Source organism: Dendropsophus ebraccatus, chromosome 1, assembly GCF_027789765.1.
Source record: "Dendropsophus ebraccatus isolate aDenEbr1 chromosome 1, aDenEbr1.pat, whole genome shotgun sequence".
NCBI lineage: Eukaryota > Metazoa > Chordata > Amphibia > Anura > Hylidae > Dendropsophus > Dendropsophus ebraccatus.
The window spans coordinates 63,825,425-63,843,878 of record NC_091454.1 but is presented as its reverse complement, the minus strand read 5'-3'; the positions used below and the strand labels follow the sequence as shown (position 1 = coordinate 63,843,878).

General features: G+C 45.3%; 1 protein-coding gene across 3 annotated transcripts in view; it reads left to right on the top strand.

The window, feature by feature from the left end:
* PPP2R2B (protein phosphatase 2 regulatory subunit Bbeta) overlaps positions 1-18,454 on the top strand; it is a 208,051-nt gene that overhangs the window by 48,303 nt on the left and 141,294 nt on the right. The gene's annotated exons all lie outside the window — the stretch shown is intronic.

Genomic DNA, 18,454 nt, shown 5'->3' with positions numbered 1-18,454 from the left:
AATTGCAAAAATATGCAACAGCTCACCGCAATGGCAAGATACAGACCCACTACAGATTTGAAAATGGCTAAAAGCAGCTTCCCAACTGCAATAAAACTCTCCATAAAAATGAGGCTCTTGGTGTACAATTTGCAAGCAGTCCCACCACGATAAGGTGGCCTCATGCCCCGGATGGACCCTACACTGTACTTTTGCGCCTCCATTGCATATACCAAGCCTATGCTCTGGGCATGCAGGATCCAACTAATACCGGCAAGAAGGGAACCAATCATCACAATTGTGCAGATTAAGTTCCCAGCAGCTCTTACCTACCAACCTACCATGTCTGGGGTTGCTTGTCCAGTAACTTGTTATCCAGGGAAAAGGTCTTTTGATGTGGTGTGCGAGGCAGGGAGAGAGTTAGGAACTAGTCATGTAGTTTGTGACTAGTCACTGCTCTGTCTGCCGGCGCACTCTGCAATGTGATTGACAGACAAGGAGGCCAGTGAACTGGAGTTGGAGAACACCCCTATAGGCAGCCTGGCTTATAATCCATTAGTTGACTGTAATGGCCCTATGGAGCTGCATATAGAGCCGATTTGGAGCCAGTGACTTGCATGTTAGGAATTATAACCTTTTAGTAACCTTGCTTGTGTGCACCAAGATTACAGGGTTATTTAGGATACAAGTTAAACTAAACATACACATGTCCTGTATATATAGAGGGTGGGCCCACTGGAATCTCTTCTGGTTGGCCTAAATACCCCAGCCTGACACAAATCTTTCCTGCACAAGCAATTTCTGATCTACCGTTCAGAGATGGCAAAAGGTTTGGAAAATATTGTCCCATTTTATTTTCTTTCAAATTTCCAGATTGGCATTGAGTTAATTTGTATCCAATTGATTTCTGTCCCATTTATTTCAGTGCTCTATGTCCTTAGGCAAGATGAAAATAGGAAAAATATGAATATTCTAATTGTTCTGCAAGCTCATGCTGTTTCATTGTAGTAATGCAAGGTCAGACAAGCACATAAATCATGTTTCCCGGTTTCCTATGAATATATCACTACCTTTTTTTTCCTCAAGGGCATGACGATATCAGCTTTATAGTGGGGTTGTATATTGATAATTTAAAAACTTTTTTTCATAGAATGTTTAGCATTTTTCAAAGATGAGTAGAAAGTACTGTATTACTGTAGGTGTGTAATCTCACACACTTAAAAACAAGGGCATTGTACTGTTCTCTATACTGCAGTGCCCAGTAACAATAATGTAATGTGTACGTACAATTAAAGGAAAGAATTGAGTTGTCAGCGGTGAACATAATGAAAAACCACCACAACTTACCTCTCCCCATGCGCTTAAAGCACCAAGTCACAGGCTCTGGAAGGCATTTTTCTGAGTTTTGATGCCATCACTATTTAGGTATTTGGGCTAGTGGAAATGCCGGACCAGCTGATAGATTACCCATCAGCCAATCGGTGTCTGCAGCAGTCCATTATCCTGGTGGCTGGAGAGACACGGGGGAGGTAAGTAATGTTTTTTCCCCCACTTTTCCAGCTGTTTTTTCAAAAGGCTTGACTTCTCCTGCAATACGTTTCCACTAGACTCGCCTGCACTTTGTGGCCTGACACAGTGTGTTACGCTGTGGATGTTTGTCCTCGGCAACCCTTGTACTGTGCTCAGCCAGATGTTTGAAGTACCTGAGATGGTGTAGTGCAGGTGGGAGACCAGACACATAGATAATGTGAACAGAGTAGTTTTTACTGTACACATTAAAATTCTTCAAGTTTGAGGCATAGTTACTTACACAGTTAAATAGGATTTGTCCTGGAGCTAAGGAAACCCACAAATTGAAGTGCAGCATGGTGTCAGGAACTTGTGGTCTCGGCTGTAGCCTATGCTGTGTCACTTATCTTTAGAGATGAAATACAGGTGGTTGGCCTCACGCTTTAACTAAGTCTTAGGACCAACTCCCTAAATCCCATTTGAGGGGTGCAGTTTGATGAAGTTCTGTAACATGACCTCAGGCCAGGCCTAGAAAAAAAAGTGTCTGCCAAGTAAGCTTATACAGTGATGCAATGGGATTAGGGATGGTCCGTACCTGCTGAGGTTCGGGTTCGTATGAACCCGAACGCTCGGCAGCAGATTCCCGCTGTCTGCCCGCTCCGTGGAGCGGGCGGATACAGCGGGAGGAACGCCTGGAAAACTGGGATACAGCCTATGGCTATGGCTGTATCCCAGTTTTCCAGGCGGTCCTCCCGCTGGATCCGCCCGCTCCACGGAGCGGGCAGACAGCGGGAATCATTACAGAGGGTTCGGATTCGTACGAACCCGAACCGAACTGGGTTCGGACCATCCCTAAATGGGATGATATGTTTTGTGCTGGCTTTCCAGATTGTGCTGGCTTTCCAGATTCTGCTTAACATTCTCTTTTCTTGTTTTTAGGAGGGACCACAGGATAAGTGACAGTTGGTCCTAATTATAAAGACTATCTTTTTACAGGGAAGGAAGCTTAAAGTATCACTTTTGTTTTGCAAAACTTGTCAAGTTTTGATTGGACAACACATCCACTTTTTGTGTTAAAAACTAGGGATGAGCAAACCGGGTTGGGTTCGAGTCCATCCGAACCCGAACGTTCGGTATTTGATTTGCGGGGGCTGCTGAAGTTGGATAACGCTCTAAGGTTGTTTGGAAAACATGGATACAGCCGATGACTATATCCATGATTTCCACATAGCCTTAGGGCTTTATCCAAGTTCAGCAGCCACCGCTAATCAAATGCCAAAAGTTCGGGTTCGGATGGACTCGAGCATGCTCGAGGTCCGCTCATCTCTATTAAAAACAAAAAAAGATTTGCTCATAATGTAAGTCTTTCTTTCTTTTTTTTTTTTTTTTTTTCCCCACTTACTCCCTGCTTGTTCTCCCGATCTGTATGGCTCTGAACACTCAGACTGGGACCGATCAAAACTTTTGGCATGTCTCTAGTGTTGATCGAACTGTTCGAGAAATGCTAAGTTCGAGTCGACCATCTCGATTTTCTCGAACCGAACATTTTACTGTTCGTTCGAGTTAGTGTTCGAGTTCCTTTTTTTCCAGCCAGCCAATCAGTGCAGAGCAGAAACATTATTGCTAAGGTGTAAGGGTCTCATTGGCTACTAAAATCATGTCACATAAGTCACTGTGCCGCGTTCTGGGCGCCATATTCTCCTCATTCAGCGTGCTGTGTGGATGGCAATCGCAGTGTAGCATTGCCTGCCTGCATGCTGCCATTTCCATTAATCCCTGTGCTGTGTTTTGGGCACCATTGACTTACTCACTTACTCACTGTGCTGTACAGAAGGCTATCACAGTGTATCATCTGACTGCATGCAGCCATTTTGAGTAGTCCCCATGCAGCTTTCTAGATGCCATTGTCTCCTCACTCTTTTCTGTACAGAACAGCTATCTCACAGATGGGCAGTGAGATTAGTGATATTGCAGAGATAGGCAGTGAGATTAGAGTATGTCTTCATCATGGTTACACTAGCATATATGAAACAAGCATTTTCCTGTCCATAGACTCCATTGCAGCCACAGCAATAATTATCTTTATGATTGCAGGCTGCATATTGGATTTGGCAATTTATACATAGTGCCTAAAAGTGTATTTTGGTCTGCTCACATCTTAAATAAACGTACATTTCATTTGTGTACATGCATTTCTTGAGTTATTACAGTTCTATTCCTATAAGCTGCAAAATGTCCCGTCAGGGAAAATACGAAATAGTAGACATCTGTTATACAGTGATTAAATGTACATCTCCTTTTGTGTATGTGCATTTCATGAGTTATGACAGCTGTATTCCTATCAGCTGACATACGTTCTTTGTCAGTCCTAAAAAAATACGGAATACTTCATGTGTGTTATACCCAGTAGTTAATCGTACAATTGTCCTATAAAGGGCTCCAAAATGCAAGGTCTATATGCACACTTCACACTGGTATGAGTGGAAAGATTCTTATATTTGGTCTTGCATCTATTTGTTGGATAGGGGGTTCTTTTTAACAACATTCCCGTCATACCATTTTTGGTTTTAATATATTTTTTGTTGTATCTTCTACTTAAGATTTCATATCTATCTTGTGAACATGGTGAGAACCAGAGGTGGTAGGCGAGCAATATCAGGTGTAGGAAGGGGAGATAGAGGTTGTGCTTCTGCCACATTCTGGTCCTGGCATGTTCCCAGTATCAGATGCCTTGCAGGCATTTCTTTGCAAGTAAAGCTGTGCCTGCTCTGGCCTAGCACGTTGCAGAAAATATCTCAAGCCTGTTGGCTGCATCTGTTTCCACCAAGGTCCATCTGACTGCAGACGCATGGTCAAGGTTGTTACATATCCCTGACTGCTCACTGGGTGACTTTGGTGGCTGACACTGCCTCTGGTGCCTCTGGGTCTCCGTCTACAGTCTCCAAAACTGCTGGGATGGTGCACAGCCAGGATCCCCAACCTCGACTGGTAGCATCACGTGCTAACAGAAACCAGGCCGTTCTCAAATTAATTTGTCTTGGCTCAAGGACTCTGTTCTCTCTTGGTTCTCTTCCTACCTCTCTGACCGCTCCTTCAGCGTATCCTTCTCTGGCTCTACTTCCGGTGCCCTACCTCTTAATGTCGGAGTTCCCCAGGGGTCAGTCCTGGGTCCCCTCCTCTTGTCCCTCTATACAGCCCCCATCGGCCAGACCATCAGCAGATTTGGTTTCCAATACCACCTTTATGCTGATGACACCTAGCTATACACCTCCTCCCGCGACATCTCCCCTGCCTTCCTGCAAAATACAAGTGACTGCCTATCCGCTCTCTCTAACACTATGACCTCTCTGTTTCTCAAACTTAATCTCTCCAAAACTGAACTTCTGGTATTTCATCCCTTTAACAAACCTAAAACCGGCATCTCCCTCTGTCTGTGGTACTAGCGCAACTCCTGTGAATCAGGCTCGATGTCTGGGTTATGCTAGACTCTGACCTATCCTTCACTCCCTACATCCAAGCTCTTACACGCTCCTGTCATCTTCATCTCAAAAACCTCTCCAGAATCCGCCCATTTCTCACCACTGACACCGCTCAGACTCTGTCGCCCTGATCCATTCTCGTCTTGACTACTGTAACTGCCTATTAATTGGTCTTCCTTTCTCTATGCTCTCCCCTCTCCAGTTTATCCGGAACGCAGCAGCTAGACTCATCTTTCTCTACAGCCGCTATACTGATGTCTCTCCTCTGTGCCAGTCACTGCACTGGTTACCCATTAAATCCAGAATCCACTTCAAACTCCTCACCCTCACCCATGAAGCTCTCCACAACTCTGCCCCTCCATACATCTCCTCCCTCATTTTCACCTATCATCCTTCCCGTGCTCTGCGCTCTGCAAATGATCTAACCTTAACATCTTCCATAATCAGAACATCTCATTCCCGCCTCCAAGACTTCTCTCGTGCTGCACCAATTCTCTGGAACGCCCTACCTAAAGACATCAGACTCATACCCAATACTCAGTTTCAAGCGTGCCCTGAAGACTCATCTCTTCAGGCTCGCCTATAACATTCCCTAAACGGTTTCCCCCTTCTGTTGCCTCCCTTGCTCTATCTCTGACGGTTCCTGCACTTTATATGTTTACTTGCATCAGACATTGGCGTTGTTAATGGCTTATCCTGTATTTCTAACTATGTACAATGGCCGGACCATGGAGAAATAAAGCACTTATACCTGGTGTCAACGAAAATTTATAGTCTGTAAGCTCCAACGAGCAGGTCTCCTTTATACTTTGTATTTTTGTTTTTATGTTCTTATTTAGTGCTGCGGAATCTGTTGGAGCTATACAAATAAATTTTTTATTATTTATTATTATTTATCATCGTCAACACACAGGTCAAGAGCTGTGAAGGGCTCTGCGCACTCAGACCGACCACTGGCTGGGTGCTAAGAACCTGGTGACAGGTAAGGTGGTGTACGACACGGTGCAGCACCTCAACATCAACTTTTTTGAACTTTGTCTTGACCCATTCAACTTCTGGGTGTCAAAATTGGATGAATGGCCTGAGCTTGCTAGACACGCCATAGAAGTGTAATCTTGCCCAGCAGCTAGTGTTATCTCAGAACGCACATTCAGCACAGGCACAAATCAAAAGAATGGACAGTGAAAATGCAGCATGGTCCTAGTGGTGCTTTAGAACATCTTCATATTCTCCCAGTTCTCTTCGGTGTTTCAGGTATATATAGTTACAGCTTTCCATTTCATTAAAGTCCTTTCGAAAGTCTGAGAGTTGAATCTAATTCTCTAATGTGGTTTAATGTCTCATCAAACAGGAGTTTGTGGTTTAATTTTATTTTGAGTGGGTACAGAGCCATTTTTGACAGTCTGCCTTGTAGATGCACTCTTTTTTTTTTTTTTTTTTTTTTTTTTTTTTTTTTTCCAACATTCTCCGTCTGTTAGATGTATGTTATTAAAGCCAAATTTTAGGCGTTGAGTTCTTCCATATTTACAGTTTACTCTTCTGAAGGATAATTAGTTTCTTCTACATATAGGTGTCAAAATTAACCCGAACATCTCCCATTGAGGGGTGCCCTCTGCCTTAATTTCATTTTGTAGCTCTTTCAAAAGCAGAAGCCAGCAGCTCGGTAACGGACACTTTATTGGCTCTTTTCAATCTTCTATTTCAAATCACATCAAAACAACAGACAGTGAAGATGCAGCATGGTCATAGTAATGCTTGAGCTCAGTGATTGCTGTGTTTTGCAAATTGAATACTCCTAAGGGCCACAACCCATTTTTGTTTTTAGGTCAACAAAGTCACTGTTTAGCAGGCAGGATCAATCAGGTCGGTAGCGGCGGTAGTACTGGGTGGTTTTTCCATTTAATTCAATTTAATTTTGCTTTCTTTTAGCTATTCTTTAAAGGATTTAAATTGTGAACATTCAAATTACAGGGTCTCTTACATGGTTTCTATGACAACCATACCACTGTAGAATGTGTCTGACCACAACACACACACACAATGGCTGTTAGCAGTGGGTGCTGTTTGCAGGGGAAGCATGACTGGATGCATCTAACACTAGTGATGAGCTTAAATTGAAGCATATGTTTCAGTCTATCACGAATAGCATACTATTCGATCATCACTAAATGGAAGTATTTTATCCTCCTAATTTTTTTTTTCTGTCATTCTTGGAGCCAAATTTTCTTCACAAAGTTGTTCCAGTTGTATCCTGTTTCCTCTTCTGGATGGTAATTCCAGCTTCCCCTCACCTGTAGAGGTGTCAAAATTAACCTGAACATCTTCCCATTGACTTTAATGGGGTTCGAGTTGAACTTCGAACCGAACTTCACTACTGTTCGAGGTTCGAATCAAACATTTTACGGTTCGCTCATCACTAGTCTCTGACGAGAAGTTTAGCAAAACCACAGTGACACTTTAACAATTCTTTGAATTCTCCACTAAACCTGCTGACTTCCCGTAGAGCCTTTAGAACACTTTGGATATGTCACAGCAATAGACCACCAATTGATCAAGGAGAAGTCCCTACTTAGAGCAGCCTCTCCTCTGCTCAGTGTTAGAGGAACAGGACAGGCTCCTTAAGGGATTATAAAGTGTTAGAAAGGTTACTTTCTTCCACTTATTGGCTGAGCTGGCAATCATTCAGCCTCGATGTGGTGTGCAGCTGGACCGGACAAAAAAATTACAGGAGCCGGCCCAGGAGCAGCGCTACAAAGGCACAGGAATGGGTAAGTATACTGCACCTTTGTGACTTTTTCATGGGATTTCTTTTAATTGCAAAGAAAGTGGCCCTTTTTTTTTTTTTTTTTTTTTTTTTTGTTATACTTGAGAGGCAATGTGTAGCATACCTATGCAGCTAGAAGGGATATTCTTGGTTTTCTCTTGTGTTTTTTTTAAATGTTCAACATTTCATCATATTCATGTAAAATATATCTTCATAAATACAATATACCGGCTGCACTGCATTCTGATCAGGCCCGGATTGGTAATCTGGCAAAGCGGGCAAATGCCCGCTGGGCTGCCAGTATTACCAATCCGGGGGCCGCCGTTCCTGGCCCCCATGTGCGCCGGCCCCCAGCAGTGGCTGCAAGAATAGCGCAGCCGGCCGCTGCGCTATTCATTCAGCCTCTGCAGAGGGCCGGCGCCCTGGCCCTTTAACTGTGAGCGTTCAAGATGAACGCTCACAGTTTGCAGCGGCCGCACTCTGCCTCTGACTGACAGAGCCAGGGAGCCATTGGCCCCCGGCCCTGCCAGTCACTCCTGTGGCCGGCCAGTCTTCCTAGCTGGAAGGTGTCAGGGCCGGCCCGGGGCTGCAGACGTGCCGCGCGCAGGCATGTCTGCAGGCACCTCTGACAGGACCCCAGCGGCTGACGTCACTTCCCTGACGCGCCGCTGAGGACCTGTGAGAAGAGACGCCGACGCGCTGCAGCAGGGAGAAGAGGCTGCAGACTGAACATCCGGGACCGGAAGGATGAAGCTGCCGGGAGCGAGGTGACAGGTGAGAATGTGTGTTTTTTTTTTTTAAAGGGAACCATTCACCCCGTGGCCCCCGTTAGAAACAGACAAACAGTTACATATAGGTCAATATACTTACCATATCGCTCCCGGTCCCGTCCCGGATCTCGTTGTTGACACGGAGAAATCGCCGATTCTTCTTCTCGCGCCCATTATGGTAATGAGCGCCGCCGGCCCGAAGTCCAGCCTTCTCCCCGCCTCCGACACTTGATTGACGCCGGGTCTTCTTCCTCCTCGTCTTCTTTCTTCTCGCCGGATCCCGCGCAGGCGCCGTGACGGTCGTTTTCGGCGCATGCGCAGTTCACAATTGAAGCCGCTCCACAGCTTCAATGTTTACTGCGCATGCGCCGATTGTCAGGGCTGAAGTGACGTGTTGGACTTCGCGCATGCGCGGTACACAGGAACGTCACGAGCACGTATCCTGTTTACCGCGCAGGCGCAGAAGAGATGACGGGACCTTCGCAACGGCGCCTGCGCGGGAATTCGTGAGGAGACTGAAGACTGAAGACGTCAATCAAGTTCCAGGAGGCGTGGATGGGCGGCGACGAGAAGAGGACCTCATGAATAAGTTGGACTCGTCCGTCGTTTCCTATGGACGTTGGACTCATCTCAGCTCATTACCATAATGGGCGGGAGAAGAAGAATCGGCGATTTCTCCGTGTCAACAACGAGATCCGGGACGGGACCGGGAGCGATATGGTAAGTATATTGACCTTTATGTAACTGTTTGTCTGTTTCTAACGGGGGCCACGGGGTGAATGGTTCCCTTTAACCCCTTAACATGTAGCCATGGTGGGGGGGAGGCACGGGGGGGGGGGGGGGTCTATTCTATATTGGGGGGAGAGGCACAGAGGGGGGGCTATTCTATATTGGGGGGGAGGCACAGGGGAAGGGTATTCTATATTGGGGGGGGGGGAGGCACAGGGGGAGGCTATTCTATATTGGGGGGAGGCACAGGGGGAGGCTATTCTATATTGGGGGGGAGGCACAGGGGGAGGCTATTCTATATTGGGGGGGAGGCACAGGGGGAGGCTATTCTATATTGGGGGGAGGCACAGGGGGGCTATTCTATATTGGGGGGGATGCACAGGGGGGCTATTCTATATTGGGGGGAGGCACAGGGGAAGGGTATTCTATATTAGGGGGGAGGCACAGGGGGAGGCACAGGGGGAGGCTATTCTATATTGGGGGGGATGCACAGGGGGGCTATTCTATATTGGGGGGAGGCACAGGGGAAGGGTATTCTATATTAGGGGGGAGGCTATTCTATATTGGGGGGAGGCACAGGGGAAGGGTATTCTATATTAGGGGGGAGGCACAGGGGGAGGCTATTCTATATTGGGGGGGATGCACAGGGGGGGCTATTCTATATTGGGGGGAGGCACAGGGGGGGCTATTCTATATTGGGGGGATGCACAGGGGAAGGGTATTCTATATTGGGGGGGGGGAGGCACAGGGGGAGGCTATTCTATATTGGGGGGGAGGCACAGGGGGAGGCTATTCTATATTGGGGGGATGCACAGGGGGGCTATTCTATATTGGGGGGAGGCACAGGGGAGGCTATTCTATATTGGGGGAGGCACAGGGGGAGGCTATTCTATATTGGGGGGGATGCACAGGGGGGGCTATTCTATATTGGGGGGAGGCACAGGGGAAGGGTATTCTATATTAGGGGGGAGGCACAGGGGAAGGGTATTCTATATTAGGGGGGAGGCACAGGGGGAGGCTATTCTATATTGGGGGGGATGCACAGGGGGGGCTATTCTATATTGGGGGAGGCACAGGGGGGGCTGTTCTATATTGGGGGGATGCACAGGGGGGCTATTCTATATTGGGGGGAGGCACAGGGGGGGCTATTCTATATTGGGGGGATGCACAGGGGGGCTATTCTATATTGGGGGGAGGCACAGGGGAGGCTATTCTATATTGGGGGAGGCTATTCTATATTGGGAGGATGCACGGGGGGGCTATTCTATATTGGGGATGCACAGGGGAGGCTATTCTATATTGGGGGATGCACAGGGGAGGATATTCTATATTGAGGGATGCACAGGGGAGGCTATTCTATATTGGGGGATGCACAGGGGGGCTACTCTATATTGGGGGGATGCACGGGGGTATTCTATATGAGGGATGCACGAGGGGCTATTCTATATGGGGGATGCACGGGGGGGCTATTCTATATGGGGGGATGCAGGGGGGGCTATTCTATATGGGGGGATGCAGGGGGGGCTATTCTATATGGGAGGATGCATAGGGGCTATTCTATATGGGGGGATGCACTGGGGGGCTATTCTATATGGGGGGATGCTCAGGGGGCTATTCTATATGGGGGGATGTTCAGGGGGGCTATTCTATATGGGGGGATGCTCAGAGGGCTATTCTATATGGGGGGATGCTCAGAGGGCTATTCTATATGGGGGGATGCTCAGGGGGGCTATTCTATATGGGGGGATGCTTAGAGGGCTATTCTATATGGGGGGATGTTCAGGGGGGGCTAATCTATATTGGGGGATGCAGGGGGGCTATTCTATATTGGGGGGTGCACGGGGGGGCTATTCTATATTGGGGATGCAGAAGGGGCTATTCTATATTGGGGGATGCACGGGGGGCTATTCTATATGGGGGGGATGTACAGCAGGGGGGCTATTCTATATGGAGAGATGTGCAGCGGGGGAGGGGAGCCTATTATATATGGAGGGATGTATAGATGAGGATGTATAGAGGAAGATGTTGCTGGAGCAAGAAGCCTAAAATGTCTGTCTGACAGATCCCGTGGAGAGGAGTAATGGCCAGAGAAGCCTTCATGATGGCCGGAGCCAGATGGAGAAGAAAAGGAAAAGTGGACGTCTCTTCATGCAGAGAAGACGCCTACTGTGAGTTACAGGATGTAATTGCACTATAATCACTTATAAGGTCTGCAGAACCTTTACACAGCTGGGATCTACCTCGGTATCAGGGGTGTCACACTCAGGCCCTCCAGGTGTTGCAAAACTACAATTCCCGTCATGCTTTAGCTGTCCAGTCGTGATGGTATTTGTAGTTCTGTAACAGCTGGAGGGACAGAGTGTAACACCTGTGTTCTATTGTCACTGCTTTGGGAGAATATTGGTCTTTATATGGTGGCTGTTATTTGGTGCCAGTATAGTGGTATCCAGTCACCGTATGCTGAGGGTAGTGGGCATGGTGTGATGGTATTACTCGTATTATTGGTAATATTAGTGTTTTATATAGTGGATTGTATTCAGTCACAGTGTAGTGGTATTAGTCATTATGTGGTGGTATTGGCTGTGCTCATGGTGTGGTGATATTATTTGTTACTTATATACTGGTAGTATTGGCAATATTAGTGGGTTTGCTTAGAAACAGTATGGCAGAAATGTGTACAGTATGGGAATAATATTTGCTTACTGGTGTTATTAACTATGACTATTATCATGCACAGAAAGTTCTAGATAGATAGATAGGAGATAGATAGATAGGAGACAGATAGATAGATAGATAGATATCCAGTAGGAAATATCTATCTACCAGCTTATTATGTAGCTTTGATTACACATGAGATCACAACCAGACACATTTTAATAATTAAAACCTTACTACTTTTACCGCCATTATATGGAGTGCAGACATAGTCAGGATAAAAGGGATTAAAAAAAATATAGTAACTTTTGTCCAAAAACAGGACCACCCCTGTCTTCAGGTTATGTGAGGTATTACAACTTGGCTCCATTCATTTCAATGGAACTGAGCTGCAATACCTCACACAAACTGAAGAAGAGTGTGGCGCTGTTTCTGGAAGAAGGTGGCCATGTTTTTCTCCTTTAAAGGGAATCTGTGAGGTCCATACCAGGTCTAGGGCTGTAGATCTCAGCAGACAGGTGTGAGGGAGATATCACTGACAGGACCTTTAGTCCAGTGTAAACTTTTATAATTGTCCTTTTCATTACCAACTAAATTTTCACAACAGCAGCAGCAGCAGCACCAACCTATACGTCCATCAGTCAGAGCAGGAAGGGACGGGGGCAGAAGTTGCTGCTGTGGCTCCACCTCTGTGACACTTCAGCTGGTAATAAAAAGAATGATTATAGAGGTTTACACTGGACTAAAGGTCAGGTCCCTGATCTGTACGCTGGGATCTACAGCTCTGTACCTGGTATAGACCTCCCAGGTTCCCTTTAAGGGCACGTTCATACCTAATCCAATGCGGATTTGATGCTTCTGATTTAATCAGTTGAAATAAACACATAAATATGCCGCATCAAATCCACAGCAGATTATGTTATATCATTATTTTTAGGTGCTGATGGTGGAGTTCACATGTTTAAAGGGAACCAATCAGCCTGTTTGGGCTGATATGGTTCCCTTGAGCATTGTATAAAGCACCTGGAGGGGCCCTGGCATGTACCGGCCGCGGCCACAGCAGGTGCTTTATAACGGAGAAAATGACTTTTATTCCCCGGCTCGTGACTAGATACGAGCGGGGAAGTAGTCATGGTGGTCGGCTCCCCGCTCGTATCTAGTCACTGCGCTCTGCCTGTCAGCGCGCTCAGAGGGGATGATTGACAGGCAGAGAGGTCCGTTACTGGCCTCTCTGCCTGTCAATCATTCCGCCGAGCGCGCTGACAGGCAGAGCGCAGTGACTAGATACGAGCGGGGAGCCGACCACCATGACTACTTCCCCGCTCGTATCTAGTCACAAGCCGGGGAATAAAAGTCATTTTCTCCGTTATAAAGCACCTGCTGCAGACGGTACGTGCCAGGGCCGCTCCAGGTACTTTATACAATGCTCAAGGGAACCATATCAGCTCAAACGGGCTGATTGGTTCCCTTTAAGGGAGTAGTGGGGGACATGGCTAAATGAAGCAGAATTGATATACCATGATATGGTATGTGGGCTGCTGGGGTTTGATTGCCAGGGCTGATTTTAAGTCCCAGTCCGGCCCTGATTCTGATACTATGAATGTAGGTTATTTAACTACTCATTTTTTGACATGCATCTGACTGTAATGGCAGCCTATAAGTTGAACAGGCTAAATTTTAGAAGTGAGTGCTTCATCAGTTTAGAGCTGGTTATTCGCATTCAGCATTTTCATTGAAGCCATGTGCCTGACACTGTGCAATACATTTTGCAGTTGGCAACTCAGCACTCTTTCAAGCATGTGATCCTACAGCAATGGCCTGTTTGTATACATAAATTAATGCTTTGTGTAATAAATCACTTCGGGTGGGTTTCTATTTCTCTTACCTGTGAGCTATAAAGATTCAGTAGGACTGCAGAATTTCCTGATCCTTGGGGCAAGATGAATGTTTTATGAAAACTGTCTGTATAGTATGTCTTCCCAAGCAATTTCATTTCTTGTGTAGCATGACCTAAAACAATATTCAGGTGTTTGGGGTTTTTTTTTAACGTATGCTGCAAATTTTTATATTTCTACATTTTAAAAATGAAAGTCTACTTCCAGTAACTACCTTCCAGATGTAGCACATGGTGAAGAAGCACCAGCATGTAATCTGTACTCAAGTTTAAGAATCTTAAGTGGCCATATGGCTTAGCTCATTTCCCACTGAACCCAAATGCTGTCCACTGGGTATTCCCATTGGATTCCGACTTCTCCTGTATCACTTCAAAAATTCAGTGTTATCCAGCTGGAAAGGGTTAAACTGTTTATGCAAATTCAAGGGCATATGAGGTAGGTAAATGGTTTGTAAAGGGCATATGAGGTAGGTTTGTTTGTAAAGCTTAATTTAAACTTTCAACTTAACTTCTAGGGTATGTACTCTGTTTCAGTGTTCTCTACCCTGCTATTTGATCTTTACATTGTGATGTATGTGCTTGGGGAGCCTTTTTTATCTGTATCAGAGCAGTTAATACAAAACGTGGTTTAAAAAAAAAAATGTGGCAAATCAGATGGATTCTTTTAAAGTGGTAAGTGGTTCTTTTAAAGTTAAAGGGATACTCTGGCCATGTAAAACTTTTGATATGTTGCTGCCCTGGCAGACAACATAACAAACATGCTATTCTAACCTTTCTGCAGTCACCTCGGTGTCGTCTTATGGCATTTTCAGATCCCTCGCTGAATGATCCCACCTCTACGTCCTACACACCCTTGTCTCTGCAGTAACAGCCTGCTCAGCCAATCACTGACTGAGATGTGACAGTGCCATGGACAGTGATTAGCTGAGCAGGCTGTCACATGTAGAAGCTCCCAATCACTGTTAGTGGAACATAACAGCTGCTGCCTATTAGAGGCTTTAGTGGCCAGTATTCCTACCTGAATCACTGCTTAGCGATAGGAGCCATGATTCCAGTAGTACAAACCAAACCCGCTGTGGTCATATGTCGTCCACTAGTAATGACAGATCGGGGCATCCATTAGAGGTTCTGCATGGTATCATAGTGGTGAGTAAATGTTTTTTTTTTTTTATGTTTGTGGAAATGGTATCATATTTATGTAAACCCCTTTTAAAGGGTTGCAGTAGGACTTCGAGTTGTCCACCTAAGAGCTAAAAAAAAAAAAATTGCTCCCAAACCTAGCTGGTCTTGCTCAAAGTCCCCCTGAGTATTTTGAGCCATCTCCTGTCTTTCTAGCTGCTGCCATCCGTGAGTTACTAGCTTTTTAAAAGCAGACCTGTATCCAAGATGGTGGCGGCCAGGGAACTACATTTTCCATCATGCATCTGATTGGTCCGTTTGCGTGCTCACCCCTTATCTATTTTTCCTGCCCACTGCTGTCATTACTATTGCACTGTAAACACAACTTTTTTTTTTTTCTTACACAGATTTCTTGCATCACATCACCACATCAGTATCTATTACATACTAGCTGATGTGCGCATGGTGTAGCTATGTGCTGCATAACTGGCATCTGTTTACCAGGGGGTTGGGGTGTAGAGTAGGTTTAGATCTCTGCTTGCTGACTGTAAATAAAAACACTTCAGTTCCATCCAGACTGTAGGAGCATCCATAACACTTAAAGCGTAACTGTCATTTTAGGGTCATTTTTCTGAAAACCATAAATATCAACAGTACAAGCGATTTTAGGAAACTCTGTAATAGGTTTTATTAACCAAAAGAGTTTCCTTCTGTGCTAAAAAAGCTGTTCTAGCTCCTCCGACATCAGAAGAAGCAGCATTTCTGTGTCCATTATGTGGCTATGGAGAGGGGAGGGGCTGAGAGGAGTGAGTGAGCACAGAGGATGTCTGCGCAGCACAACACCCTGCAATCTTCTCTCAGTAAGTTCCTAGATAAGCTCTGACCCCTGAATCCTGCGTTTTAGGTGCCCAGACAGTCTACAAACAGCTGTTCTTCATGTCGCCCCTCCCCCCTTCATAGGAGATAATGGACACAGCAGAACCAGTCTTCACTGGCTTCTCTGTAATGAAGACGTGTTTGCCTGATAATGCACCGATAAAGTGAGGGGGGAGGCTGCGAGATTGCTTTTTGAGCACAAAAAGAGGCTTTTTTGGCTAGTGAAACCTATTACAGAGTTTTTTAAAATTGCTTATACTACTGATTTCTGCAATAAATAAAAACATGACACATATGGTCATAAACATGGTACATATGCCTGCCTTTACTGATAGCAAGCAAAGATAGAACCATACCTTTTCCTATTACAGAAACCTAGGCTCAGGGACACATTTAGGTCTATAGAAGCAGCATTTTCACTTACACTGAATAGGTGCAAGTCAGTAGACGGCTAAACTGGCCCCCAGAGAGGTGATCACATGTCCTGTGTCTACAAAGGGAGGGGCGAAGAGGGAGCAGCGTGTTGTCAGAGGATACACAGATTTGAGACGTCCAGAGTGGGTAAGTATGAGGGAAGAAAAAAAAAAAACAGGGAGAGGGTGCAAGATAGGTTATATATGTATATTAGACATAGGGTGGTATTGGGAAGGGGGGTAGTTAAGAATATTGTGTGTGTTACCCGGATAACCCTGTTAAGTCTCTGTATAAAAGTATTTGAAATGTGTATTTACGTGAAATGTGTATATAATATATTTAGTTTATAATCAGTGATTGATATTTTAAGTAATAGCTTAAGCACAGGCACATTAATTTTAGATGACACCTTTTCAAGAAGTCTAAGTAAACAGTCTCTAGACACGTGACAATGACAAATGTCTAGCATGTACCCAATTTTCCGACTGATTGTATGATGCATTATATAGTGCATCAGTAGGGCATCCTTTATCATCTGAGTTCCTCCAGTATTGTGGAAAACAAGAATTATTTTTTTTCCCCTTTTAATCAAAACGCTGCAGGGCATGCTGCTTACTAATATCAAAGCCATGTTCATGTGCAGGGGCTCAGCGGACCTATACTTTGATGCATTTTAATACCATTCTTTATGGCAGAGTTTGCCTTTTTGTACACTGCTGAAAGGAAATGAGGTCCCCAGTGCTGCTCATTAGAATTTCAACTATATTGAGAGGAGTCTGAGAACTGACTAAGCATTGTTTTGTGAGTGTGCTCTTGGCCCCCCTGCAGTAAGAAGGTTAATAAAATGTACATTAGTTTATTTATTTGGGGGGGTATGATTTTCCATTTGACCAAATTTGTTTTTTAAAACCAATTTCTTACAGTTTTGTGTATTTTATTATTTTAGGTATCTCTTTATATAGATGAGCATCATTGTGCTACAGTCCCTTGAGGCCCAATTGTGAATTTCTTCAGATGTTTAATGTTTCATCATTAGCAAGCCTTATCTTTTGAAGATCTGCCTATTACCACTTGCATTTTGTTAGGCTATGAAATGTGAAGTGATTTTTTTCTAGTTAGGAATATTATTTTTGGAACTATTGGTCCAATTTTAACTACTTAAGCCCCTATTATATGGGGTGACTGTGAGTGCTGTCAGCGCTCGTTTTCTCCTTGTTCCCTGCTCGCTGCTATTGCACGCAGCGGGTGAGAGACGGGGGGTGGGGGCGTGGAAAGCTGCGGAGGAGCGGATTGCTAGATTGTCCAGAGAGCAGCGGTCTGCTGCCACCTCTCCTGTTCCACGAAGCGACTGCAGCAGATCGCTGCCATGAGACATTTGAAAGACAATTGACTACAACGATCAGCCAGCATCGTTCATGTTGGCTGATTGTTGTGTTCTAATACACAGGCCGATATCTGTGAAATACGACCGATAACCGTTCCGTGTAATAGGGCCTGTACTATGACGGTGTCAAACACTACCTCTTATAATAAACAGGTTTTTTCTAGTTCTTTCTAAATCTAATAAGGGTTGCTTTAGTTACTCAAAGGTGTAATCCACTTCATCTTTTTTACACCATGTAGTAGCCCACCCATAGTTTTATTGGTCAAAGCAAGTTCTTATGTTTTTGAGTGGTTTTGGTGCTTTTTCTGCAGGCTTTCCCCCTGGAAGTGTAAAAAAGCTAAACAGAGTCCACTATATGGGCCAGGTTAACAATTATAACCCTACCCATTGAAGAAAGGGAGGACACGTTACCCACTGACGTCAGCTTTAATGAACTGTGCCTCCTCCCTCTCATTGTACTTTGAAGTAGAACCCCCCCCCCCCCCCCCCTGGTCACCCCCCCAGCGCCTCGGCCACAAGCCCCCACATCCAATCCACCACACCGCCAACCCTTCCTTCACTCCTCAGTTGACTGCTGCTGCACTGCCCCCTCCCACTTGCACATAGAGGAACATATTCTGACCGTTCTGGATTATAACAGACCCATGTTCCTGAAATGCATTGAATCCAGATCATTGTGTGTTTTTTCATTTTTTTATTTTATTTTTATGAGCAGCATAGAGAATACACAAGCAGCTTGTTGCTTCACTAATGCATTAATGTAACATGCAGAGGATTCCTAAGGTGGGCTTGTTTTATAATTGGCCCTACATCCCTACATTCTCATTAAGCTAGTTACTTGCTGCAGTGGTGACCAGTGACTGGCATCTGTTATGTCGTCTT